At 46.2% G+C, this 27,141-nt stretch overlaps 1 long non-coding RNA gene across 1 annotated transcript; it reads right to left on the bottom strand.

Moving 5' to 3' along the window:
• Positions 1–668: 668 nt before the first annotated feature.
• On the bottom strand, positions 669–26,339 carry LOC147258053 (uncharacterized). Its single transcript, XR_015117501.1, has 4 exons — positions 26,292–26,339; positions 24,472–24,542; positions 6,616–6,725; positions 669–885 (listed from the first exon to the last, which is right to left on the bottom strand). It is a non-coding gene; the product is annotated as an uncharacterized LOC147258053 (long non-coding RNA).
• Positions 26,340–27,141: the final 802 nt, after the last annotated feature.

Here is a 27,141-nt window from a genome sequence, read left to right as displayed (position 1 = left end):
TGAGAGGAAGTGAAGTTTCTCTTAATAGTTTTGGTTCCACATGTTCACTGAGCCGCCCGCCATTTGTCACGGTTTGGGGGGGGCAAGGTTGATATTTGATGGGTGGGGGTGGTGCTTCCTCCTCCCAGGCCGGAACGTTAAGTATCAGAGATGATGGTGGCGATGTTTTCACGGTTCATGAGAGACGGCGCTAATCAGCTAATCTGGATTTAATTACTTTAAAAAATACACTTTTGTTGAATTTTGGTTTTACACTCTGAAATTAAAGCTTTTCTTGTCAGGTTTTCTTTAACGTCAACTGTTAAAAGATTTTTAAAGGATATTTTTAAGGGAAATGAAGTAAAAAATAAAAGAGGCAAAACAAAATAAGGCGATGCAGGAGCACCTGCTGATGGCGTCTGACCTGAGAGATGGCGAGCCAGAGCCACAGGTACCCACCTCACTCACCTGAGCTGGTCACATCAGGACAGACGACACCAGGCGCCGAGGAGGGTCGTGGTTGAGGTCTCCAATTGAAACTGGTCTGCCGCACGTACCGGATGGTGAAGGTGACGGCCACTGTGATGGATGTCCAGATGGTCATTGATCGATGGCGTGAGGGAGTGAGGGCTGAATTCCAGCGGGTCAGAGTTGAGTTAAGACCAGAAGCTGCCAAAGAGTTCACCGAGATGGCGCAGGAGACCCGAGTGACATGTATGGTTGTGCTGGGACTCTGAGGGGTCAGACCCTGAACAAGACCCCTGATGTCACCAGCTGAGAAGTGTGGCACAACCCCGGATCCTCCTGTTGCTAGGCAACACCATCTCCAAGGCCTTCAGAGCGAGGCAGGAGTACTTAACTGGCCTGCATCTGGGATGATGAGTTTGAACAGAAGAAGAGGAAAACCTGCAGAAGTGGTGGAACCGTCGTGGATCAGAAGACGTCGTTTAATAAAAACTTTAGATATAAGATGTAAAAAATGTATTCCAGCCTACATTATTATAGAATTATTTAAAGCTCTTGAACTTCTTGTTTATGTTTAAATCTGCATCATTATGAACCTGGAGAAATGCAGCGCGGCGCTAAAAGAGCTGTGGTTCCACGGTGGGTTGTTCTGGTGTTTTAATATTTTAGGTACCAAAAGAGTTAAAAACACATTTGAGGCTGAGTTCCCTGTTTTCTCAACTTTATTTTCTTTATAAAAATCACATAATTTACATTTTTTTTCAAAAGATGTATTTGGTGCTTGATTTTTCGGGTACTTTCCTTTAATTTTTCAGTTGTACGTCACAGTAAAGAACCCCAACGTGTTCCTCCACACTTCAATCAATCAGTCAATCAATCAAACTTTATTTTCAGACACGTGACTCAAAGTGCTGTACAGAGACAAAAAATTAAAGCATTCCCTCATACCCACTCACCCCCCCCACTGTTTCTCACACATGCACACACACTCACACACACACACACACACACACACACACATAGAATAGTGGACATCCAGCTGAGGAGGAGAGGCTGAGTACAGACGAACCAGCCAGGAAAGCGAGAGAGCCTCTGCACCGGGAGCAGAGAGCCGACGCTCCCCCGGAGGAAACACTGGAGATCCTCATGATAAAAGATGATAGAAAGAGGGAAAAGCTAAAGTACGGATAAAAGCTAAGAACCAAAATAGAAAATGGGATAATTTAAAATGAAGGTAGGAAATAATAAACTTCCTAAATAAATACAAAAGGAAGGCCTAGAATAAACAAATGTCATGAGTAAAATGAATGTGAATCAAAAGCTCAGCTAAGAAGACGTCTTGATTTGATCCAAACACGTCCAAATCTTGATAGAGAAATGATTGGATCAACCCCTGACATCCCTGATGACATCACGACCCAAACACTTAAAGAACCTTCTTCTTCTTCTTCTTCTTCTTTGTCTTCCTCTTCTTCTTCTCCGTCTCGTAGTTGTGTGGAAGTTCTCCATTTTCAGGACCAAAACTGTGAGTCTTAATGTGCAAATCAAGCATGTTGAGACAAATATGTTTTCCTTTGATAAGTTGAATTTCAGTCTCCGTGCCAGCCGCCGCGCGCTCATTGTGGCTCCAGCTGAAGGTTTTAAGCCGCCGTACGTGAGCCGCATGGCTGAATATCTGCTGGCTTTGAAACAAACAGCCTGCAAATGCTTTAAGTATATTATCAGCCAAGTTCTTTTAGGACCGTATTGCTGAAGGAGCTTACCATTTAATTAATGTAACTTCAGCGAGATTACACCGGGCCCAGCCTTGTAAGCAGAGGCAGGCTCTTATTGACCTGCTATGCAAGAGCTTAAAGGCACAAGAATGGTGTTTTTACTCAACTTTGATGGGATAACTGGTATAATGGTTCCCTGGGACGGGAGGACTGAAGTGTTTCACCCATAACACCGTCCAAACCCCCAGAGAGGCTCACCAGCGCCACGCTGATGCTGCAACTTTCACTGTTTGAAAATGCTCTTCATCAGTGTTCTTGAAGAAGGAGAGTGGCAGGTGAGTGACAGAGGAGTGACAGAGGAGTGGCAGGTGAGTGACAGGGGAGTGACAAAGGAGTGACAGAGGAGTGGCAGGGGAGTGGCAGGTGAGTGACAGGGGAGTGACAAAGGAGTGACAGAGGAGTGGCAGGGGAGTGGCAGGTGAGTGACAGAGGAGTGACAGAGGAGTGGCAGGGGAGTGGCAGGTGAGTGACAGGGGAGTGACAGAGGAGTGGCAGGGGAGTGACAAGGGAGTGACAGGGGAGTGGCAGGTGAGTGACAGGTGAGTGGCAGGGGAGTGGCAGGTGAGTGACAAGGGAGTGGCAGGTGAGTGACAGGTGAGTGACAGGGGAGTGGCAGGTGAGTGACAGGTGAGTGACAGGGGAGTGGCAGGTTAGTGACAGGTGAGTGGCAGGTAAGTGGCAGGTGAGTGATAGGTGAGTGGCAGGTGAGTGATAGGTGAGTGGCAGGTGAGTGACAAAGGAGTGACAGAGGAGTGGCAGGTGAGTGACAGGTGAGTGGCAGGGGAGTGGCAGGTGAGTGACAAGGGAGTGACAGGGGAGTGGCAGGTGAGTGACAGGTGAGTGGCAGGGGAGTGGCAGGTGAGTGACAAGGGAGTGGCAGGTGAGTGACAGGTGAGTGACAGGGGAGTGGCAGGTGAGTGACAGGGGAGTGGCAGGGGAGTGGCAGGTGAGTGACAAGGGAGTGGCAGGTGAGTGACAGGTGAGTGACAGGTGAGTGACAGAGGAGTGGCAGGGGAGTGACAAGGGAGTGACAGGGGAGTGGCAGGTGAGTGACAGGTGAGTGGCAGGGGAGTGGCAGGTGAGTGACAAGGGAGTGGCAGGTGAGTGACAGGTGAGTGACAGGGGAGTGGCAGGTGAGTGACAGGGGAGTGGCAGGTTAGTGACAGGTGAGTGGCAGGTAAGTGGCAGGTGAGTGATAGGTGAGTGGCAGGTGAGTGAAAGGGGAGTGGCAGGGGAGTGACAGGTGAGTGGCAGGTGAGTGACAGGGGAGTGACAGGTAAGTGACAGGGGAGTGGCAGGTGAGTGACAGGTGACGGAGAAGATGAGCTATCTGTATTTTACTTTTCACAAAACAGCAGCAACAGTTTCTGTACTGAGCTTCTCTCCATATGAGCTCGTTCTGAGAAGAAGAGCTGCTGGATGTACCAATGCCGAGGGATCGAACCTGCGGACTTTTACCCAGCAGCAGGATTTGTTTCTAGCAGCTCAGTTGAGCGTTTGTTCAGCTTCAATAACAGAATTAACAGCCATGATATTTGAGTGAGTCACCAACAACAATAATAATAAATAATAATAACGAGCAAACATAATAGTACCTCTGGGCTCAGGCCCTAATTATGATTAGAACTTTATTAATTTAGCACCATTCAAAACAGTCACGAGATATTTTATAATTAAAGTTTTTAAAACTAAAAAAGGGCAAAATGAAAAAGAAAAAAATTAAATGTGATTGATAAAAGAGTTCAGATAATATCAGTAGATGGTTTATGGTTCGTGGGCGGCATGGCTCAGGGGTAGAGTGGCCGTCTAGCAACCAAAGGGTCGCTGGTTCGATCCCCGACCCCGGTGACCATGTCCAAGTGTCCTTGAGCAAGATACTGAACCCATAATTGCTCCTGATGAGTAGGCTGGCGCCTTGCATGGCAGCTCCACCATCAGTGAGTGAACGGGTGAATGAGACGACACTGTGAAGAGCTTGGAGTGCTGCTAAGGTAGAAAAGTGCTCTATAAAACTGAGTCCATTTATGATGAAGGATGACACACATTCCTACTTTAATCTGGTTGAAAAGTAAGATTAAGTTATTTTATCATTTCTTATTAAATAAATGTTTTATTGATGTTCGTGTTCATTCATGTTTTTGTTTTCATTGTTTTTCTCCTTTAACCCCCCCCCCCCCCCTCGGTGTCGCCCTTTCAAGCATTCTTCAACAGTGGGATAAAGAGACGGGAGGGAAGGGTGTGTGTGTGTGTGTGTGGGGGGGGGGGATTAGGCTACGGGATCCTCCAGGCATTGTCTGAGAATCTGCAGATAAAAACAGCACCACTGGTTTGGTTTGGTTTGATTGGGGGTGGGGTGGGGGTTGGGCTTTTCAGAATAAAAGCATCTTGATATTTCTGGTGATGCAGCAGCTCTTTGCTCTCTCCTGTTTGTTGCTGGAGAGAAACCCTGGTCTTTGTTGGACTGTAACCTCTGACCCACATCATTTTCTCAGATTGTTCGTCATTAATATTAACCCCTGGTGCTTGGAGTCATTCAAGTCTAACTTCCAATAAATTTAATTTTAGGTTTTAGTTTTTAAAAAGAAGGTGGCATCTCCTCACTTTTATTACGATGAGTCATTTCATCATGCGCTGACCCCAGAGCAGCACGTGAGGAGCACCTATGGGGGAGAGGCAGCAGAGTGTAGTATTGTGTGTGTATAAATACACACAATATCTCGCTGGCTTCCTTGCTCACCTGCAACCAAAATGTGGTGCTTAGTTGATGAGTTAAGAGGCTCTGTCCCAACTCACCTTCACTGGCGGGGAACAGCACGGTTAGACTCAACAGCTCCTTCACTCAGGTTTCATTCATGAGTTCAGACCGCTGTGTGTTCATTGATCAGCTGGTATTGATGAGCTATTAACACTGATCAGAGGGGGCTGATCAGCCCCTGCAGGCTCATAGCAACGATCATTAACTACTTCTCTCCCTGCTCTGTCCTCCTTCGTCCAGCTCAATTATATCAGTAAAGATGAGGATACAAACTCTGATCGATCGTGTCTTCAGGATGTTTGTAGCCGATTGATCTATCAATCAATCAATCAGTTGTAGTAAGTGTTGTGATTTCAGCAGAAGGAGGTCATCCGCTTCTAAGCTCCGCCCCCTCGCTCAAATAGCTGTGATTTCCTTTAGTCTTTAATGACTTAGGGGAAGAAGCAGCCGGAGGAGAGAAAGAGCAGCGTGCACACACACACACACACACACACACACACACACACACACACACACACACACACACACACACACACACACAAACCCTTCTCTTATGTGAATTAGATTTCATTTGTTCTATCAGTCACTCCCTTTCTCTCCTCACTGAACGATCATAAAGGATAATTAGATTTCTTCTGTCGTTATTTTTGTTACATTTTTGAAGCAAAATGTTTTTTTGTCTCTTGCAGTTCCACACATTTACAGTTTCTTGTAGGCACTTCAAATCTCACTGATGACTCGGCATCACTGAGTGAGACCTCCAGAGTTTAGTGCTCATGTTTGTTCTTCACATCACAAGACGCCACTTTTAAAAGCTCCTCACACACAAAGGGAGTAGAAACATGGAGAGAAATTAAAATTCCCTTTGTTCTTTCTTTTAATTTGGAATATTTGCGGTTTCTATGACTTTTATCATCAGCCATACCAGCTGAAGCCCCCCCCCCCCCGCCCTATTAGCCAGCAGATTGATTCATTACGCTAATGTGAGTCCAACCCTGTTGGCCCTGTTGAGATGCGTGCAATATGACACTCCTCAAATTTGTTCTAACACGTACCCCGGGGAGCCAAACACAGCCGGCGCTAATGGGGGGAGGAGCCAATTATGCAGAGGAGAGCCGACTGTCAACAGATATTAACACGATATCCACCAGGAAAGACTGACGGAGGCCTTCAGAGGCTGTCAGGAGTCTCTGGAAAGACGAGAACTGGTGCGTCTTTATCGGTCTTTAATGAATATCATAATTTTACAACTGACTAATCTGCCAGATGTCCAGAGATGCCGTTGACATATGAATTCCTGTATTTGGCCCAATTGTTTTGGATGAATTAGAAAATGGGAATTGAAAATGATCACTAAAATCTGTTACATGAGCTGGGATTTGAATCATCTGACTTGTGAGTCAAAGAAACCGAAGGCGCCGTTCTGATGCCCTTCAGCGCTCCACACCTGGAGACGAAAGATGTGCGACGTCGCCAAATGGCCACTCAGGAGGTTCGTAACAGGTTTGCCTGTAAATGTTCAAAGGTGGAAACACATTCCAGACGGCTCTAGTCGAGAGGAGTGCTGGATCTGGAGCACAGGCTTTTTATTTTCTTTGTGTGTGTGTGTGTGGAGCAGGTGGGGTGGGTGGTCTTATTTACCTGAAGGGGCTTTCGGTTCCCTGCAGGCCGCCACTTAGCACCGCATCCCCCTGCAGCTCCGTCAACACTCGTCCTGAGGAGCGTCGAGTCATCAGCCTCATGAAAGAAACCTGAGGAACATATGGTCACCAGCCTGATGAGCGCTCTCTCTCTCTCGCTCTCTCCCTAACACACACACACACACACACACACACACACACACACACACACTCACACTCAAACACACACACTCACACTCACGCTCACACTCACACACACGCACGCTCACACTCACACACACACACTCACACTCAAACACACACTCACGCTCACACTCACACACACACACACACACACTCACGCACACACTCACACACACTCACACTCACACACACACACACTCACACACACACACACACACACTCACACACACTCACACACACTCACACACACACTCACACACACACACACTCATACACACTCACACACACTCACACACACACTCACACACACTCACACACACTCACACACACACTCACACACACACACACTCACGCACACACTCACACACACACACTCACACACACTCACACACACACTCACACACACACTCACACACACTCACACACACACTCACACACACACACACTCACGCACACACTCACACACACACACTCACACACACACTCACACACACTCACACACACTCACACACACACACTCACACACACACACACTTGACCCTTCACCAGGGCTGCGTGAACACGGAGATAAAATATCTAATTGCTCTTATTTTGACTGATGTCGATACGACTTGTGACGTCACTTTCGCATCATTGTTCTCTGAGGGTGTGATGCTGGCGGGGATCTGAGGAGGCAGCAGGGCGTCGCTCACCGGCACCGTGTTTCATCCAGCACGGCGTTCTGACGGCACCTGTGTCCCGCAGGCCCTCACGCTCCTGTTTGATCTGGTTTAGAGATTCAAAATCCTAAAACTTTCATGTGTATTTGTGCATTCCTCCAAACCGCCGAGTGTGGTGGCCATCTTCTCTCCAGGACCGGCCACTCACTTAAACCGTGGCAGGTGAACCGGTTCAGCAGGTGTTCCCAGAAGCCCCGCCCTTCTCTCGCAGTCTTTTTGTGCACTGTTGGCCAAGTACTTCCTCCACGGTTTGATTCAGGGGTGGGAGGGGTAGGGGTTGGAGGTGGGGGGTCCAGATTGCCGTACATCTGCTGTTTTCAGCTGCGTGGCGAGACCTGGCCGCCACGCCACGCAGGTGCTGCTCCTTCCCCCCCGAAACCCACATTCTTCTATCGCCATGTGCTCCCTGAGCAAACTGTGCTTCTGAGTGGGCCGATCCCGCCGCTGACTGGCCACTGCCCCGGCAACATGCATTGTTGCTCTATGCAAATCCGCTCACTCTGGGACAGAGGCTCGGGGAGGGGGCATCCTGAGCTCAGGAGCCCGATAGACAACGCAGGCTGGCCAATAAATGAAAGTTTGCCTTAAATCCTCAGGATAATAGAGGCAGAGGTTGGGGCCGGGCCTCGAAGCCGAGATAAACAGAGGGATTACTCCTCGGTTTTGCATCACTCGCTCTCCTCTGGGTGGCCCTTAACCGTCAGGGAAGCAAAGAGCGAGAGGGGGAGGCGAGAGAAGAAAACATTTAACGCATGGACATTCATATAGAACACATAGGGGGAAAGAAGTGGGCCTAATTCCATCAAAGACGCAGAAATTAGCAATTAATTTATTCCAACCTCCCCGCCCCTGCTCCTTTTCTACTTTCAGCCTAATTGTTGGTTAGTTCTGCAACATCTGGTCCAGAACAGTCACTCGCCCGATGACCGATGCACCCTCCATTAACGGAGAATGGCAGAGAAAATCTTTCCTTTTCCATTCATTTTTGTCCATGGGAGATTAGTTTGGTACGATGTGGAAAGTAATCATTAAAAATGTTGCTCTTTTTGCAGGCCATGCATAACCGCCGCAGGCAGCGCCTTTATTTGCAATTGTAATTTAAAGAATAATTAAAGAAGTTAAATGATTTTGTAAATGTAGAACAACTTGAGTCTTTGTGCTCAAGGGTGCATGAACCTGCGCCTTATGGCTGGTTGCTCTGATAAACCCAGTAATGAAAGACTGTAGCGCCACACTAATGACAAATTTTGAAGTGTTTTGGATTTGCTGGCTCTCCTCACGCTGCCTCTCATGCCTGACTTTAATCTGGGCGGCTGCCAAGGAACAGGAGCCACACTGAAGCAGTTATTAGCAAACAACAAAAATCGATTGAGGGATCGATCGGCCCGGTTCTACTGTTCTGAGAAACAGAAACGGGCAAAAGTCCAGATGGAAACCAAACACAGAACATAGAGAGACCGAGACGGCAGAACCACAACAACGAGCTGTGATGACTGACTCGTGCGTCACGTGACAAAGTTTCGTGACATGTGGACGCAAAGATCTGACTGTGTGACTCCAGTTTCTGAAGGTAACTGTTCTATGGCCAAACGTGAGTGTGTGAGTGTGCATGTGAGTGTGCATGTGTGTGTGCATGTGTGTGTGCATGTGTGTGTGTAATTCACAGTCAACTTAACTTCATTTTTACATCATGGTTCACCTGAATTGTGATTGAATTTGGATCACATTACAGTCAAAACTCTAAAAATCTGCAAAATCAGTTCTTCCCTGTGACTCACACACACACACACACACACACACACACACACACACACACACACACGACTAATCAAAGTAAAGATGTGTATTAGCGAGTGCTTGAAAGACAAAACAAGTATTTGGGTGAAGTGCGGCGGCGTAATGATGAACCCTTCAGATTCTCAAGTTAACTTCAAAAATTTAAAGAGAGTCGTTTACCAGCGTCACACCCAGACTGGTGGAAACACATCACACTATGATTTGTTCCCTCCATCCATCCATCATCCATCCATCATCCATCCATCATCCATCATCCAACCATCATCCATCCATCATCCATCCATCATCCATCATCCAACCATCATCCATCATCCATCCATCATCCATCATCCATCATCCAACCATCATCCATCATCCATCATCCAACCATCATCCATCATCCATCCATCATCCATCTATCATCTATCATCTATCATCCATCCATCATCCATCCATCATCCATCATCCATCCATCATCCATCCATCATCCATCATCCAACCATCATCCATCCATCATCCATCATCCATCCATCATCCATCATCCAACCATCATCCATCATCCATCCATCATCCAACCATCATCCATCATCCATCCATCATCCATCTATCATCCATCATCCATCCATCATCCATCATCCAACCATCATCCATCCATCATCCATCTATCATCCACCATCCATCATCCAACCATCATCCATCATCCATCATCCAACCATCATCCATCCATCATCCATCCATCATCCATCCATCATCCATCATCCATCCATCATCCATCATCCAACCATCATCCATCCATCATCCAACCATCATCCATCCATCATCCATCCATCATCCAACCATCATCCATCCATCATCCATCCATCATCCATTATCCATCCATCATCCATCATCCATCCATCATCCATCCATCATCCATCATCCATCCATGATCCATCCATCATCCATCATCCAACCATCATCCATCCATCATCCATCCATCATCCATCCATCATCCATCATCCAACCATCATCCATCCATCATCCAACCATCATCCATCATCCATCCATCATCCATCATCCAACCATCATCCATCCATCATCCAACCATCATCCATCCATCATCCAACCATCATCCATCCATCATCCATCCATCATCCAACCATCATCCATCCATCATCCATCCATCATCCATCCATCATCCATCATCAATCCATCATCCATCATCCATCCATCATCCATCCATCATCCATCATCCATCCATCATCCATCCATCATCCATCATCCAACCATCATCCATCCATCATCCATCCATCATCCATCATCCATCATCCATCCATCATCCAACCATCATCCATCCATCATCCATCCATCATCCATCATCCATCTATCATCCATCCATCATCCATCATCCATCCATCATCCATCAATCATCCAACCATCATCCATCCATCATCCATCCATCATCCAACCATCATCCATCCATCATCCATCATCCAAACATCATCCATCCATCATCCATCCATCAATCATCCAACCATCATCCATCCATCATCCAACCATCATCCATCTATCATCCAACCATCATCCAACCATCATCCATCCATCATCCATCTATCATCCATCCATCATCCATCTGTCATCCATCCATCAACCATCTATCATCCATCCATCATCCATCCATCATCCATCTATCATCCAACCATCATCCAACCATCATCCATCCATCATCCATCCATCATCCATCCATCATCCATCATCCAACCATCATCCATCCATCATCCAACCATCATCCATCTATCATCCAACCATCATCCATCCATCATCCAACCATCATCCATCATCCATTCAACCATCATCCATCTATCATCCAACCATCATCCATCCATCTATCATCCATTATCCATCTATCATCCATTCAACCATCATCCATCTATCATCCAACCATCATCCCTCCATCATCCATCTATCGTCCATCCATTCATCCATCCATTCTACCATCATCCATCCATTCAACCATCATCCAACCATCATCCATCTATCATCCAACCATCATCCATCTATCATCCATCCATCATCCATCATCCAACCATCATCCATCCATTCATCCATCCATTCAACCATCATCCAACCATCATCCATCCATTCATCCATCCATTCAACCATCATCCATCCATTCAACCATCATCCAACCATCATCCATCTATCATCCATCCATCTATCATCCAACCATCATCCATTTATCATCCATCCATCATCCATCATCCATCCATCATCCATCTATCATCCATCCATCATCCATCATCCAACCATCATCCATCCATCCATCATCCAACCATCATCCATCCATACAACCATCATCCATCCATACAACCATCATCCAACATCATCCATCCATCATCCAACCATCATCCATCCATCATCCAACCATCCATCCATCATCCAACCATCATCCATCCATCCAACCATCATCCATCCATTCAACCATCATCCAACCATCATCCATCCAACCATCATCCATCCATCATCCAACCATCATCCATCCATCCAACCATCATCCATCCATCCAACCATCATCATCCATCATCCAACCATCATCATCCATCATCCAACCATCATCCATCCATCCATCATCCAACCATCATCCAACCATCATCCATCCATTCAACCATCATCCAACCATCATCCATCCATCCATCATCCAACCATCATCCATCCATTCAACCATCATCCAACCATCCAACCAGCATCCATCCATCATCCATCTGTCCATCATCCATCCATCCCTCCCTCCCTCCCTCCCTCCATCTTCCCCCTCTTCTCCTGCTCAGGGTGGTGGGGGTGGAGCCTATCCCAGCAGCCTTCCCCCTGGACAGGTCACCAGTCCATGGCAGGGCCAACACATAGAGACAGACAACCATTGGCTCTCCCAGCCACGCCTACGGTCAATTTAGAGTCTGGATTAACCTGGTCCCTCTTGATGTCTTTGGACTGTGGAGGAAGCTGGAGTACCAGAGAGAACCCAGCAGGAACAGGGAGAACATGGAGACTCACACAGAAAGACCCCGTGCTGCAGCCGGGGCTCCACCCACAACCTTCTTGATGGGGGCCACAGTGAGGACCTCTGCTCCACCAGGCAGCCCCATCACCTAATTAATTTCACTATTTAAAAAAAATACAACTTTCAATGTATGAATAACTGACTGTTAAGACTAAAGGACATTTTACTATTGGCGCTCTCATCATGTACATCATTCCTGGCCATCATGTATTTGATAGTTTTAATGAGCCGTTAGCTGGGGTGGGTTGGGCTCGCTGGCTGCTGGGCCACATCAGGAGGAGCAGCATTGTGCTAAAGCTTGCAGCCCCTGGTTAGCGGTGTCAGCGGTGCCTACAGCACCTGAGACCTGGACCCCCTTTTAAACACAATTCAAGATTAAAACTGAACCAGAAGTAACACTTTATTTTAATCTTTGTTTTATTGCATCATTACTGAGGTATCGCCGAGTTCATGCGACACACTGACTGCCTCAGTTACAGAGAGAAGGAAAAGAAAGCACGGTTCACACCGACGTCATCTCACCCAGTCTGAGCAAAGCTGTCAGAAGCATTCCAGCCACAAGTCCACCGAGCAGAACTGAGAGGAAACTATTTCTGTCAGGGGGAAAAGATGTTCATGTTTATCTTTGCAACCTAACGGTTTTTTAATTTTTCCTTCAAGAACTTGGGCAGCTGCTGTCAAAGTCCCGGAGGGTGATGATATTGTCTTTTCCCATGATCCTCTTGGCAACGTCCTGCCCAGAAAAGCAGCCTGACATGACAAAAAAATCTTGAAAGAACACAAAGGCACAAAGAGGCAGAGGGTGCTGTGGTGGCGGCGGCGGCCGTCTTGGGCCCGACAGAGGACTCGCCATACAGCCGGGCCACTCCAATTCTGAGCGAATGCTAATCAGATTGCTCTGATCCCTCCGGTGCTTCCCATGTTTTCAACACCTTCAAGGACCACATGGCGCTAGCAGCATAAAGACAACTAAATGAGAAATCTGAACGTTTTTTTGTGATGCCGGGGGCCTCTTCGCTTTTCAACCTGGCTGCCCATTCAGTGCACCTCCCTGAGGAGAAAAGATAAGAAAGCGCATGCTACGGGGGGCGAGGATGAGTAAATTTTAAGGAAAATGGCATATTTGTGAACCTGAAGTAATAATCAATTTATGGCCACGCAAGGGCGAAGCCTTTGACGCAGGAAGAATCGCAGGGTGGGAAATAGAAAAGCAGCGGAGAGAAAGAGAAGGGAGATGCTCAAATTTGGAGGCTGTTTCTCACAACCGCTGTAATGAGATCACTAGCATCTCGAGCCGGCCTCCACTATAGCGGCCAAACAACAGCCCGCCAGATGAAAGGTGAATGGGCCGCGGTTCCCGCTGGCCGGCTCAGAAGCACTTTAATAGCACAGTGCCTATGAAAGGTTCCAGGGCTGTAGCTCATATTAGCAGCCAAGCTCACTGCTTAATAGGATGATGCCTTTTGGCTTTTGTCATGAGATGATTAAGGGTTTGTTGTCACCGCTGCCTGTTGAGCACAAGGCACTAGAATCCACTCGGCCGGCCCTATTGACTGAGTCCACGTCGTAAAAGGGGCTCTTTTGATGAAAACACCTCTCAGGGATCTATCAGGTGAGCTCACATCTACGCCTCCTTCAAATATGTCAAGTGCTTTGTTTTCCTCTAAAGACCCTTGAATCTGTCTTCAGATAAAGACCAAGGCTGCGGGAGGGATGATCGTCCTCAAATAAAGAAAATGAGCGCACATCTGTAATTATTCTCCTGTTCAAGATCGCAAAACTGGTCTGCGTCTTGAACCCATTTAGACCAAAAAAACAAGGATTTTTTGTTTAAAGTTGCCTGGACCCTGTTGGGTTTGTCAATGTTGACCACAACCTTCATTTCGCCGCCCCTGAAGTGGACAGAGACAAGAAATAAAAAACAAAACAAAAAAGCTTTGATCTCTGCTCGTCTCTGCCCCAACCATTGAAAACCACATCAGGCAGAGCAGCCCACACGGTTGTTAGGTTTTTTAAAAAAGAGCAAACAGTTATGTAACAGACTTTCTGTTGTGGTCTTCCTCGGCATCAAAGTGGCCTCCGTTCAACCAGGTTCAACTGGATCTCCGGGCAAGAATATCAATGAAGAGGCATTAAAATAAAGATTGCACGTTATAGGACGGCCACCATTTACCAGAGGAAGGTGACTGCGCGGATGAATGTCGGCCAGATTGACGTTAAACAGAGAACGCTCTATGTCCCTGCTTTCTTTCTTTCTTTCTTTTTTTTGCAATCAATGCAGGTCCTTTCAATCAGGAGAGCTTTATTCTCAGGATTAGTTTTGGTGACTTAAGAAGCTAGTCTACCTCTGTGCCCCCACCATCTGCAACTGCACCCCCACCCTCACAAAAATAGCACAAGGATACGGCCGGCCTTTTCACTCCCTCCCAGCCAGGCGGCTCCGGAGCACAGGCCCACTCCAAGTAATTAAATCAATCCTTTTGTGTTCCCCAATATTCCCCTTCAGTGGGTGACTGCCCAAGATCTGATTATAGCTCTTCATGCATATTCAGGCTCAAGCTACAACTTCTAGAACAACCTCTTACTTTTTATTCTTGCACCAGGGGAACACACACCTATTTCCTTTACACGTTTATTTTTAGAGATGCAAAGTTGCCTTCAGCAGGCTGTGAAGAGAGGAGCCGATTCTGGAGGCTCTGGCACATTCAAGAGGAGGCCGTAAAATGAGGAGAAGTTAGGGTCGGAGCCCGAAAGACAAATTGGATTAGCAAGTATTGGATTAAAGGTAAAACGGAGGGATAACAAACAAGAAAAGCTGCCTGTGATCACAGGGTTTAATATATTTCTTTTCCACTCCGATCCCTTTCTTCTCTCCCTCCCCCTTTTTCTGTCTTTCTTTTCGAGTAAAGATCCCAGGCTTAAGACAGACTTATTAAAACTGGGATTAATTTGTAATGCTCCCCTAACCCTCGGGGTCAACCAAAGATTTGTTATCTAAAGCAAACAGGAAAAAAATGTACTATATCAACACAACAAGGTCTTTAAATCCATGTCTGCGGGGCTTCTGGGAGATTTTAGCTGTGTGCGAAGGTTTAACCCTCACATATTCACAGCAGCAGGGAGCGAAACCACTGTAAGGACAAGCTGGATGTCAGCAAATACAACAACTGCTCTAAATCTTTGCACTGATGATGCATTTATCTGAAAAGAAATATCGTTCTTCAAAAGTGTAGCAACCTGCAAATGTGTATACAGCATAATCTGGATTATCTGATCTTTAATCTGGACAACAAACTGGAGCATAAAGGAGGAAGCGCAACAAATACACGTTTCTTCCTTTATTCTAGGAAGCATCCAGGTTTAAATCAGCAGATGAAGAGATGTCAGCGTGGTGCGGGCAGGCCACTCTCATTAGTCTTATCTTTTTAATGTAGCGCCGGCTCAGATTGAGATCTTAATCTTATTTGGTTATGGAGGCTTCGTACAAAGACCTTCGGGTACAAATCCTCCGCAGAATAAGCGCCTTGTTTCCACCAACGGCGGTGGGTTTGTTCCTCGGGGTCACGGTTCAGAGGGCTGACTGGACCGGCCTACATCTGCCCGCCAGTCGCCCAATACGGTTAAATACGGTTAAAGTCCACAGTCTTTCTTTTCCCTGATTTGAATGTTTGTAGTTGTGGAACATAAATGTCATGAAATACTAAACATCACCAGCAAAACTCAGTAAAAACACTCCAAATGTTCCAGCATTGGTTTTTTTCTTCCCACTAAATCAGGAAATGAATGCTTAAAGTGAAACTTTGCCCCCCAAAAACACGTTTTGCCTTTCAAGTTCTCTCTGACAGGTGCAGGTTTCACCTCTCTGTGACTCCACAGAGCAGAAAGAGCCAGCCATGTCTACCTAGCTTGAAGCTAGCTAAACATTAGTACACACGCTGAAGTGCACCGTCCGGCCTTGATGTTAGATTCGCATGGCGGGAGGAAATGACGTCTAGCTTGGGGGTTGTTCCTGAAGGTTTGGCTGCTGTCCTGGACTCGGTGCAGCATCAGTCCAGCCAGTTTGCTCATGTAAATGTGGATGAAACTGTTTCATTTCTGTTAGTCCACACAGACGCAAGGAGAGACTGAGACAGCCCAGGTAGTTCCAGGTACGTATCTGACCCGCCACTGAGCTACCTAGCAATTAGCTGTTGGGTGGAGGTCCGGAGCTCTGCACTGCAGGAGGAGAGAAGCTCCATCTGCTGCTGTGCTAAAGCGGCGTCTCCGGATCCTTCACCAACATTTAGGATGTTCTTCCATTTCAAAGTTTGTTGAACTCCACAGCAGAAGACGTAAAGGGCGATCCCGCCTCGTGTCGTCACTCCCACAGAGAGCCTGATCAGTTACTGGTGTCTATAGGTACCCCCCCCCCCCCCCCCCCCCCACACACACACACACACCCCCTCAGCTATTTGCACTGGATTAATGTGAGTCACTGTGGCAAGTGTTCAAATCAATGTTTATTAATGGTTTCGTAAGTGTTTAAAGATTAAGTCATTAACATATTGATGAAGTTTTTGACGTTAACCAGGGAGAGAGAAGGAGCCGGTGCCGGGGAGGTTTGGACGAGCTGCTGAACCGGCGCCAGCCGCCCACAAACAGAAGAAGAAGGAGGAGAGCAGTGGGCTCCCTGAGAGGACGCCACCAGGTGCTGCCGGATCAAACTCCTCCCAGGCCCCCGGAGATCCACGCACCTTTACTGAATGACGCTGTGGTTTATGATGTAAACGCTTGTAGAGGCGCGGTGTTGTGTGGCGCTCTCGTTAGGATGCGCTGCAGTCAAGTCACATTGATTTACCATTCAGCAGCGACCTGCAGCAGCCCTTTGGCTCAGCATGGTAATTCCCTCCCACACCTGATAAGGTACCTGATCTATAATAAATCAATTCTAATTAGTTTTATGTTTGCAGGGGGAGGGGCAGCCGTGTGTCGCTCACTCTCCTCCCTCCACCCATCATCATCATCATCATCCTCAGTTGTTTCCGCCGGCAGTCATCAGCACACCTGATATCAGTTAATCTCCTGATTATTAAATGGGGATTATTGATGGAGGACGGCGGTGGCGGCGGCGGCGGCGGCGCGTTGCCTCTTGGATCAAGGACACACTGCTTTTGTTTCCTCCCTGCTGTTTGTTTTAGGGAGTTTGGGTGGAGGGTCAAACGTGCCCTCAAACTTCTCCTGATGAACTGACGAGTCACAGGGATGGAATCTGTGGCAGCTACTGAATTCAGCGGCGGCGTCTCTTCCTCCAACCCGCCGTGTGCAGGAAGATTGGCGAGGTCGACTCCATCGTCTAACTTCTTCTACTTCAACAGCCAAGTCACCGACAAATGTTGTTGGTTGATGACGCAGGCGTACTCTTCTTCTACACTGTGTTTACTAGCAGTTAGCCAACCAACCACCACCTGCTAGTCTGATCGTAGACGTACGCTAGCGCGCCTGGGCACAGAACAGCATTAGGAGCGGCCCCCAAGGTGGAATTGGATTAAAATTCTGTCACCATTTGAGGTATTTGTGGCCACTAGTGGGCGCCAGTGAAGGTAGGAACAGGTCACTGAAATTGACACACGCACGTGGGTCACCAAGGCGCTCGGAACCAGAATCTGAATACCTGCTTTTTACTGTTGTGCCTGAAAGGATTCTTTAGTGAGAAATTAGTTTCATTCTCCTGCGTTTCATTTAACGCTCGTTAGGGTGAAAGAAGATGAGATCAGAATTCATGGAAGCGTCTGAGACGGCTGAAAAAATGTTGAACAAAAAAACAGCGACAAAGTGAAAAATAAACTATTAAAGTCACATGAAATGAACCTTAAGCCGACAAATAAACATCAACTCCCACTTATTTCTGTCTGGGTTCACGCTCGGGTCCCTGTATTTGAAAGCTGATGCATCGCTCTAAAAGACGGATTCATGCATAGACTCCACTACTTTTGTAGCATGCGGAGTTTTATATGATAAGCTTTTTTAGACGTTCAAAATCAATATGTAATCCTGTGCAGGGGCTTAACTCCGGGACTGAGGTGCTGAGAGCTTTGTTACAGGTCCTCTGGCAGCTCGGTGCTGCTGCAGATTGATTAGCTGCACCGCCAGAATCCTCTCAAATGGTCGACTCTGACGATGGAGCAAACTCATGCCGCCGCTAGTGGACTGGACCTGGAGATAAGACCGGGCGCCATTTCAGGGAGGGGGAACTTGTTTCTGCCCCCCCCCCCCTTTTTGTGGTAGAAGCACTAAATGTATTAATTAGAATTAGAGTTTTTCTTCTCCTCTCATTTAAAAAGGTTTCAGGTTCTCTGTAAAAAATGAAATGTAAATGTAAAATATTTAGTTTTAATCTGAGGCGATGGTCATGGCACTACCTTTAATATTAACCTGCCACGTTAAATTACAAAAATCCTCTGAACTGAAGACAGCTGACCAGATTGGACCTGTGCATGCTGGTGGAGGTCCGACAAAAACTCACCTGCAAACAGGGTTTGTTCACACGACAAAGAGTGACAACTAGCACAGCACAGTTCTCATCCCAACCTGATTGAAAATTACTGTAGTGTGTTTTACTGGAGTGTATTTGCTGGAGTGTATTTGCTGGAGTGTATTTTGCTGGAGTGTGTTTTACTGGAGTGTGTTTTACTGGAGTGTATTTGCTGGAGTGTATTTTACTGGAGTGTGTTTTACTGGAGTGTATTTGCTGGAGTGTATTTTGCTGGAGTGTGTTTTGCTGGAGTGTATTTTGCTGGAGTGTGTTTTGCTGGAGTGTATTTTACTGGAGTGTGTTTTACTGGAGTGTGTTTTGCTGGAGTGTATTTTACTGTAGTGTGTTTTACTGGAGTGTATTTGCTGGAGTGTATTTTGCTGGGGTGTATTTTGCTGGAGTGTATTTTGCTGGAGTGTGTTTTACTGGAGTGTGTTTTACTGGGGTGTATTTTGCTGGAGTGTATTTTGCTGGAGTGTGTTTTACTGGAGTGTGTTTTACTGGAGTGTGTTTTACTGGAGTGTGTTTTGCTGGAGTGTGTTTTATTGGAGTGTATTTTACGCGAGTGTATTTTGCTGGAGTGTATTTTACGGGAGTGTATTTTGCTGGGGTGTATTTTGCAGGAGTGTGTTTTACTGGAGTGTGTTTTACTGGAGTGTGTTTTGCTGGAGTGTATTTTACTGTAGTGTGTTTTACTGGAGTGTATTTGCTGGAGTGTATTTTGCTGGGGTGTATTTTCCTGGGGTGTATTTTGCTGGAGTGTGTTTTACTGGAGTGTATTTTGCTGGAGTGTGTTTTACTGGAGTGCGTTTTGCTGGAGTGGGTTTTATTGGAGTGGGTTTTACTGGAGTGTGTTTTACTGGAGTGTGTTTTGCTGGAGTGTATTTTGCTGGAGTGTGTTTTGCTGGAGTGTATTTTACTGTAGTGTGTTTTACTGGAGTGTATTTGCTGGAGTGTATTTTCCTGGGGTGTATTTTGCTGGAGTGTGTTTTACTGGAGTGTGTTTTGCTGGAGTGGGTTTTATTGGAGTGTGTTTTACTGGAGTGTGTTTTACTGGAGTGTGTTTTGCTGGAGTGTATTTTGCTGGAGTGTGTTTTGCTGGAGTGTGTTTTACTGGAGTGCATTTGCTGGAGTGTATTTTACTGGAGTGTGTTTTACTGGAGTGTGTTTCATTGGAGTGTATTTTACGGGAGTATTTTACTGGAGTGTATTTTGCTGGAGTGTATTTTGCTGGAGTGTATTTTACTGGAGTGTGTTTTGCTGGAGTGTATTTTACTGGAGTGTATTTTACTGAAGTGTATTTTGCTGGAGTGTATTTTGCTGGAGTGTATTTTGCTGGAGTGTATTTTGCTGGAGTGTATTTTACTGGAGTGTGTTTTACTGGAGTGTGTTTTGCTGGAGTGTGTTTTGCTGGAGTGTGTTTTGCTGGAGTGTGTTTTACTGGAGTGTATTTTGCTGGAGTGTGTTTTACTGGAGTGTGTTTTGCTGGAGTGTGTTTTACTGGAGTGTATTTTGCTGGAGTGTATTTTACTGAAGTGTATTTTGCTGGAGTGTGTTTTACTGGAGTGTGTTTTGCTGGAGTGTGTTTTACTGGAGTGTATTTTGCTGGAGTGTATTTTACTGAAGTGTATTTTGCTGGAGTGTATTTTACTGGAGTGTGTTTTACTGGAGTGTGTTTTACTGGAGTGTGTTTTGCTGGAGTGTGTTTTGCTGGAGTGTGTTTTACTGGAGTGTATTTTGCTGGAGTGTGTTTTACTGGAGTGTGTTTTGCTGGAGTGTGTTTTACTGGAGTGTATTTTGCTGGAGTGTGTTTTACTGGAGTGTATTTTGCTGGAGTGTGTTTTACTGGAGTGTATTTTGCTGGAGTGTGTTTTGCTGGAGTGTGTTTTACTGGAGTGTATTTTGCTGGAGTGTGTTTTGCTGGAGTGTGTTTTATTGGAGTGTATTTTACAGGAGTGTATTTTGCTGGAGTGTATTTTACTGGAGTGTATTTTGCTGGAGTGTGTTTTGCTGGAGTGTGTTTTGCTGGAGTGTATTTTACTGGAGTGTATTTTACTGAAGTGTATTTTGCTGGAGTGTGTTTTGCTGGAGTGTATTTTACTGAAGGGTATTTTGCTGGAGTGTGTTTTACTGGAGTGTATTTTTCTGGAGTGTGTTTTACTGGAGTGTATTTTGCTGGAGTGTGTTTTGCTGGAGTGTGTTTTACTGGAGTGTGTTTTGCTGGAGTGTGTTTTACTGTAGTGTGTTTTACTGGAGTGTATTTTGCTGGAGTGTGTTTTACTGGAGTGTATTTTGCTGGAGTGTATTTTGCTGGAGTGTGTTTTGCTGGAGCGTGTTTTGCTGGAGTGTGTTTTACTGGAGCGTGTTTTGCTGGAGTGTGTTTTACTGGAGTGTATTTTGCTGGAGTGTGTTTTGCTGGAGTGTGTTTTACTGGAGTGTATTTTGCTGGAGTGTGTTTTGCTGGAGTGTGTTTTACTGGAGTGTGTTTTACTGGAGTGTGTTTTACTGGAGTGTATTTTGCTGGAGTGTATTTTGCTGGAGTGTGTTTTGCTGGAGTGTGTTTTGCTGGAGTGTGTTTTACTGGAGTGTGTTTTGCTGGAGTGTGTTTTACTGGAGTGTATTTTGCTGGAGTGTGTTTTGCTGGAGTGTGTTTTACTGGAGTGTATTTTGCTGGAGTGTGTTTTGCTGGAGTGTGTTTTACTGGAGTGTGTTTTACTGGAGTGTCTTTTACTGGAGTGTGTTTTGCTGGAGTGTTTTACTGGAGTGTGTTTTGCTGGAGTGTATTTTACTGGAGTGTGTTTTGCTGGAGTGTGTTTTACTGGAGTGTGTTTTACTGGAGTGTCTTTTACTGGAGTGTGTTTTGCTGGAGTGTTTTACTGGAGTGTGTTTTGCTGGAGTGTATTTTACTGGAGTGTGTTTTGCTGGAGTGTGTTTTACTGGAGTGTGTTTTACTGGAGTGTCTTTTACTGGAGTGTGTTTTGCTGGAGTGTATTTTACTGGAGTGTGTTTTACTGGAGTGTATTTTGCTGGAGTGTGTTTTGCTGGAGTGTGTTTTACTGGAGTGTATTTTGCTGGAGTGTGTTTTGCTGGAGTGTGTTTTACTGGAGTGTGTTTTACTGGAGTGTGTTTTACTGGAGTGTATTTTGCTGGAGTGTATTTTGCTGGAGTGTGTTTTGCTGGAGTGTGTTTTGCTGGAGTGTGTTTTACTGGAGTGTGTTTTGCTGGAGTGTGTTTTACTGGAGTGTATTTTGCTGGAGTGTGTTTTGCTGGAGTGTGTTTTACTGGAGTGTATTTTGCTGGAGTGTGTTTTGCTGGAGTGTGTTTTACTGGAGTGTGTTTTACTGGAGTGTCTTTTACTGGAGTGTGTTTTGCTGGAGTGTTTTACTGGAGTGTGTTTTGCTGGAGTGTATTTTACTGGAGTGTGTTTTGCTGGAGTGTGTTTTACTGGAGTGTGTTTTACTGGAGTGTCTTTTACTGGAGTGTGTTTTGCTGGAGTGTTTTACTGGAGTGTGTTTTGCTGGAGTGTATTTTACTGGAGTGTGTTTTGCTGGAGTGTGTTTTACTGGAGTGTGTTTTACTGGAGTGTCTTTTACTGGAGTGTGTTTTGCTGGAGTGTATTTTACTGGAGTGTGTTTTACTGGAGTGTATTTTGCTGGAGTGTGTTTTGCTGGAGTGTGTTTTACTGGAGTGTGTTTACGCTGCATGTTCATGACAGAAGCCTCAGTCTTAACGTCCTGTGAGTGTCACCAACTCAACAGCGAGGCCCTGCTGACATGAGGCGCGGACCTGGGCGGGTCTTTGGCCCGTACGGCGCCACTCCACCATGTTTGGTGAAAATCTGCCTCATGGTTTTTTTATGTGTTCCAGCTGACAAATGTCACCAATAACAGGACCCAATAAAAGTTGCTGGTCTGAGTCTGGGGGGAATCCCATGGAGGGGGGCTGGACTGATGAAACCTCCCTGAAGCCCGGGGCTCACACAGGCCTTCAGTCTGGGGTTCCAGGCGCTCTGTCTTGACCTGGGGGTCAAATCTGACCCGTCTGGATCGACACATCAGCGTTGGGGCATCGACTGGAGCCAGTGAGAAGCTTTTTTTTCTATTTGAGACACATTTAAACTCAATAAATGAGAAAATACACCTGAAAATATTTTTTAAAACTTATTTATGATGAAATATAATTTAAGATTATTGTTTATTATTTTTATCATTGTGATGTCCAGTCGATTTTTTTTTCCTCTATTGCCTTCAAATATTTTTCTTTTTTCCTCCTGGGAGGGTGACAAGGGACGAATCGGTGCATTCCTGTGGGTCGGGCCAGCGCTCACATGGTTACTGCTGCTACGCATTGTTAGAGATATCTGAATGAGCGCCGGCCATGCAAGTTTTAACGTGATTGCCTGAGGGGCAGCGGAGTGAAAGAGCGAAGAACAGAGCCAGAGAATGGGGGGGGGGGGCATAATCCTAAAAGGATTGGAAGTTACCCTCCAACACACACACATCTGAATAATTCCCTTCACACACAAACACACACACACACACACACACACACACACACACATCTGAATAATTCCCTTCACACACGCACACACACACACACATCTGAATAAGTCCCTTCACACACACACACCTCTGTGTGTGGGGGGGTGATGGGTGCTGGATGGGGTCAGTTGGTCTCATGGTTCTGGTGTCTGATTTCTCCCTCCTTGTCACTGCCCCTCCCTACTCTTTCACAGTTTGTCTTCCTAATGAGAGAGGCGGGGCCAAAGGGGTTGTGACTGACAGCTACGCCCCCCCCCCCCCCGAGTTGCTGCAAGGACCTGCAGTGGTTCGTACTGTATGTTGACCCTGAACGATGAGCAACTTCTCACTTCCTGTTTACACACACACACACACACACACACACACACACACACACACACACACACACACACACACACACACACACACACACACACCCCATCATCACACCTGACTGACATGTACAGCACAGAGAACCATCCAGGACAACTGGGGGAGCCATCAGAGAGCTCTCCCACTGTCACAGAGCCAGCAGGACCGGAGCAGCAGAGCTCGTCTGGCTTGATAACTGGACTCCTGTCATTGTACACAAGAACCAGGAAGAATCATCACCTGATGGAGCACCCACCCCCACTAAGGTAGGTATGGTACGCCCCTGACAGCTGGTGTCCCTGTCCAGTGTGTGTGTGTGTGTGTGTGTGTGTGTGTGTGTGTGTGTTGTGTATATCAGTTGATTGATCAGCAGAAAGCCAGTCTGAGACCTCAGCGGATCAAAGAAAAACTCCTTTAACTCAGACGCCGTCCAGTTTGTGTCTGTGTTTTTACAGAAAATACAGTCAGAGGACGTTTGCAGTTTGGTTTCAAAGAGAACTTTAGTTGGAGGAGGATTCTGGTATTTCATTTGTGTTTGGATCAAAGCTACTAGCTATGGCGTAGCTACTGCTGCAGGCTAGCATTCGTATGATCCAGCCACAGACGCTTCCTGGTCCGCTTGCTCTCATCAGCTGTTGCAGGTTTCAGTTCAATATTCCATCATGGTTCCTTTCTCACCACCAGATGACCAGATTTTGAAGATCACACACTCAAAAGACAAGAACAGTTCAGTACTTACAGGTCCACTTTTGAGGAATCTTCCTTCAAAGGCAGAATATTGGTCTCGAAGAGGCCAGAAGAACCTCTGACCTAACAGAAAGGGAACTGGGGGTCACACAACAGCGCAACACCAGTGTCAGGCCTTTACGTGAGTCCCTGGGAGTGTAAACCCCTCCCACTAGAGGAGCATTGGAATTGTCAAGTGTCCTAAATTCTCACAGCACCTTGACCTGCGCTGACCTCACTGAGCTGACATCATCACCATGTAAATGGTAGGATAACCTGACCCTTTACTACACTAGATCTACTTATGAGTGGATATTTTGTGAAGAAAACAACAACAACAACAACAACAGAGCCACAATGGAGGTGGTGAGAAAATGGGATAGGCTCCACCCCCCTCCCTCGCGACCCTTAATGGATAAACGGTATAGAAAATGGATGGATGGACGGATGAATGGATGAAATGATCAACAAAACCCTTTTTCTAACACATTTACACCTTCATACTTGCTGAAACTTGTATTGTGGACCATACGTGTTCGTTTTGCTCACCTGCATCCGTTCCAGACAAAGGTTACAGGTAAATACCGACAGACGCATCACGCGTCTGGACTGCTGTCCCCTTCCCTCATGTAACATGTTAATAACTAACGTTTAGAATACTTCCACATTTATTCCTATTTTTCACCCTTTGGTCTGAACAGGGTTTGTTAACCTTCCGATTGTTGAAGCTGTAACTTCCTGTTGTTCGCCTGAGGGCTCTGAGCTCTTTATTACTCTGTATTTACTTTTATTCTATTATTATTTCTCTGTTCTTGTAGTTTCTGTATTTAAATGAAATCGCTTGTAATCAGAGACATTTCAAACAGTTGTTTTGAATGATAAAGATTCATTGTGTGACTCATGTACATCCTGTTGTTGGTGTCAAAATTTGATCGTTTTATAGCTGCGACCAAAATTGCTGCAGTGCTACTGAGTACTGATGAATACCTCGTCCTTCAGTACAAGTACCTGAGGAGTACATCTCTTATGTTGTTCTTTGATGTTAAGTTGGGAGTGTGTGCCGATGCCGGTGATGGAAACCAGGACAAACCTGATACTTTTTTTTCTAACTGGTGTTGATATTTTCTGTACGAGACAAAGTTTACAGTCAAAGTTTGGCAAACTCGTAAGTTTGAAAGTTTCTCTTTCGTTCCAAAACAAGAGTCCATAAATCTTGTGTTGGCCACGTGGCTCCCTCAACGTCTGACGAGGAAACTGGACCGAGAACAGTATCGTGGAAAAATGGCCAAAACCTGCAAATGGCGTCCACGTGGGCTGGGCGCCGGAACCTAACACCTGTAATGTCGCTCTCTTGTTCTTAAATTTGATTTTACAGATAAAAGGCATCAGTGAGGAACCGGTACGGAACGTTGATGCCGGTACCAGCTCTCGCCACTGGCCTCGTTTTTTCCATCTGCATTTCAAGTTAGTGAGGATTTTGCAGCCGGAGTCATGAGTTTATGCCCCTCTGCAGGCAGTTCTGTAGCATTTGTGGAGGCGTTACATAATCAGGCTACGTCACCTCCAATGTCTCAGAAGAAGAAGGTGTCGGATGATTGACGCAAGCTTCGCCTTCACGTTTGTCAGGTACTCGGTTTGTGTGGACCTGCTGGGTCCAGATAGCTGTTCTTTATCTCCACATTTAAATCTCTGCGTTTCAGAATTGTCTGATATTTCACATCAGCACCACCGCTCAAGAGGAAGCTCAGCCTCCAACTGCCATGACACCAAAAATGTTTGGCTGCTTTCAACCACATTCTCTGAACAGGAAAACAAAGCCATTTCTGCTGTTACCTGTGAGTCCCAAAGCTTCTGGATCCACAAGACCACCACATGTCCTGGTCCAACTGTCCTCCTGCATCTCGTCCTCGCTGCCTGCTGAGCTGCAGCTTTCTCTCAGGCTGCAGCAAAGACACTGCTGTCAGTGGGTTTAAAGGGGACACTTTGCCCTCATCTCCGTCTGCATGGAAGATTTAGGGGGGGGGGGTTCTGTAAAGTGGAGCGTCTGCAGAGGCCGGCTGGAGACTGACAACCTGGGAGTTTATGCATCATGCTTTTAATGAGAGCCAACCACACCGAGAACGCTCTCCAAACTTAACCCTCACCTCCTCCAGCGCACCGCGCGCGCGCGCGCACACACACACACACACACACACACACACACACACCTCTTTAGACTGCTTGATCCCTGGATTTACAGGCTTAGTATTAAGAAAATACTCTGGCAATTTGGGATTAGACCTCAAAACCCCTCACAACAACAATGACTCCGTCCGTCTGATATCTTGATACTTATGATCAATCACCCACTTTGCCCGGCGACCGTTTCCATGGACACGGGGAGGAAATGAGACTGAACATTTGAACTGAATTTTCCCCTTTTTCTCATTTTCCTGCCACTCAGGTTCCTACAACCACAAGTTCTAACACCCAGTTTATGAAGCAGAGTTGAAATCCTTCACTCTGACAGGCGCTTTGGGCTCCACAGGAGTTCCGTACGCAGGTAGAAGTGACACCTGAGTCCAGGTGTCACTTCTACCTCATCGCTTCTTCTCTACTTGAAAGTTGATTTTCTGTCAGCAGTTAAAAGTGAAAGGCATCAAAGGCAACTTTTACACTCATTTGTTAATTTTATCCATTTGAG

Source organism: Aulostomus chinensis, chromosome 8, assembly GCF_037954235.1.
Source record: "Aulostomus chinensis isolate RoL2024-O1b breed Wild chromosome 8, RoL_Achi_v1.0, whole genome shotgun sequence".
In the NCBI taxonomy this organism is placed as follows: domain Eukaryota; kingdom Metazoa; phylum Chordata; class Actinopteri; order Syngnathiformes; family Aulostomidae; genus Aulostomus; species Aulostomus chinensis.
This window is presented reverse-complemented; position numbering and strand designations above follow the sequence as displayed.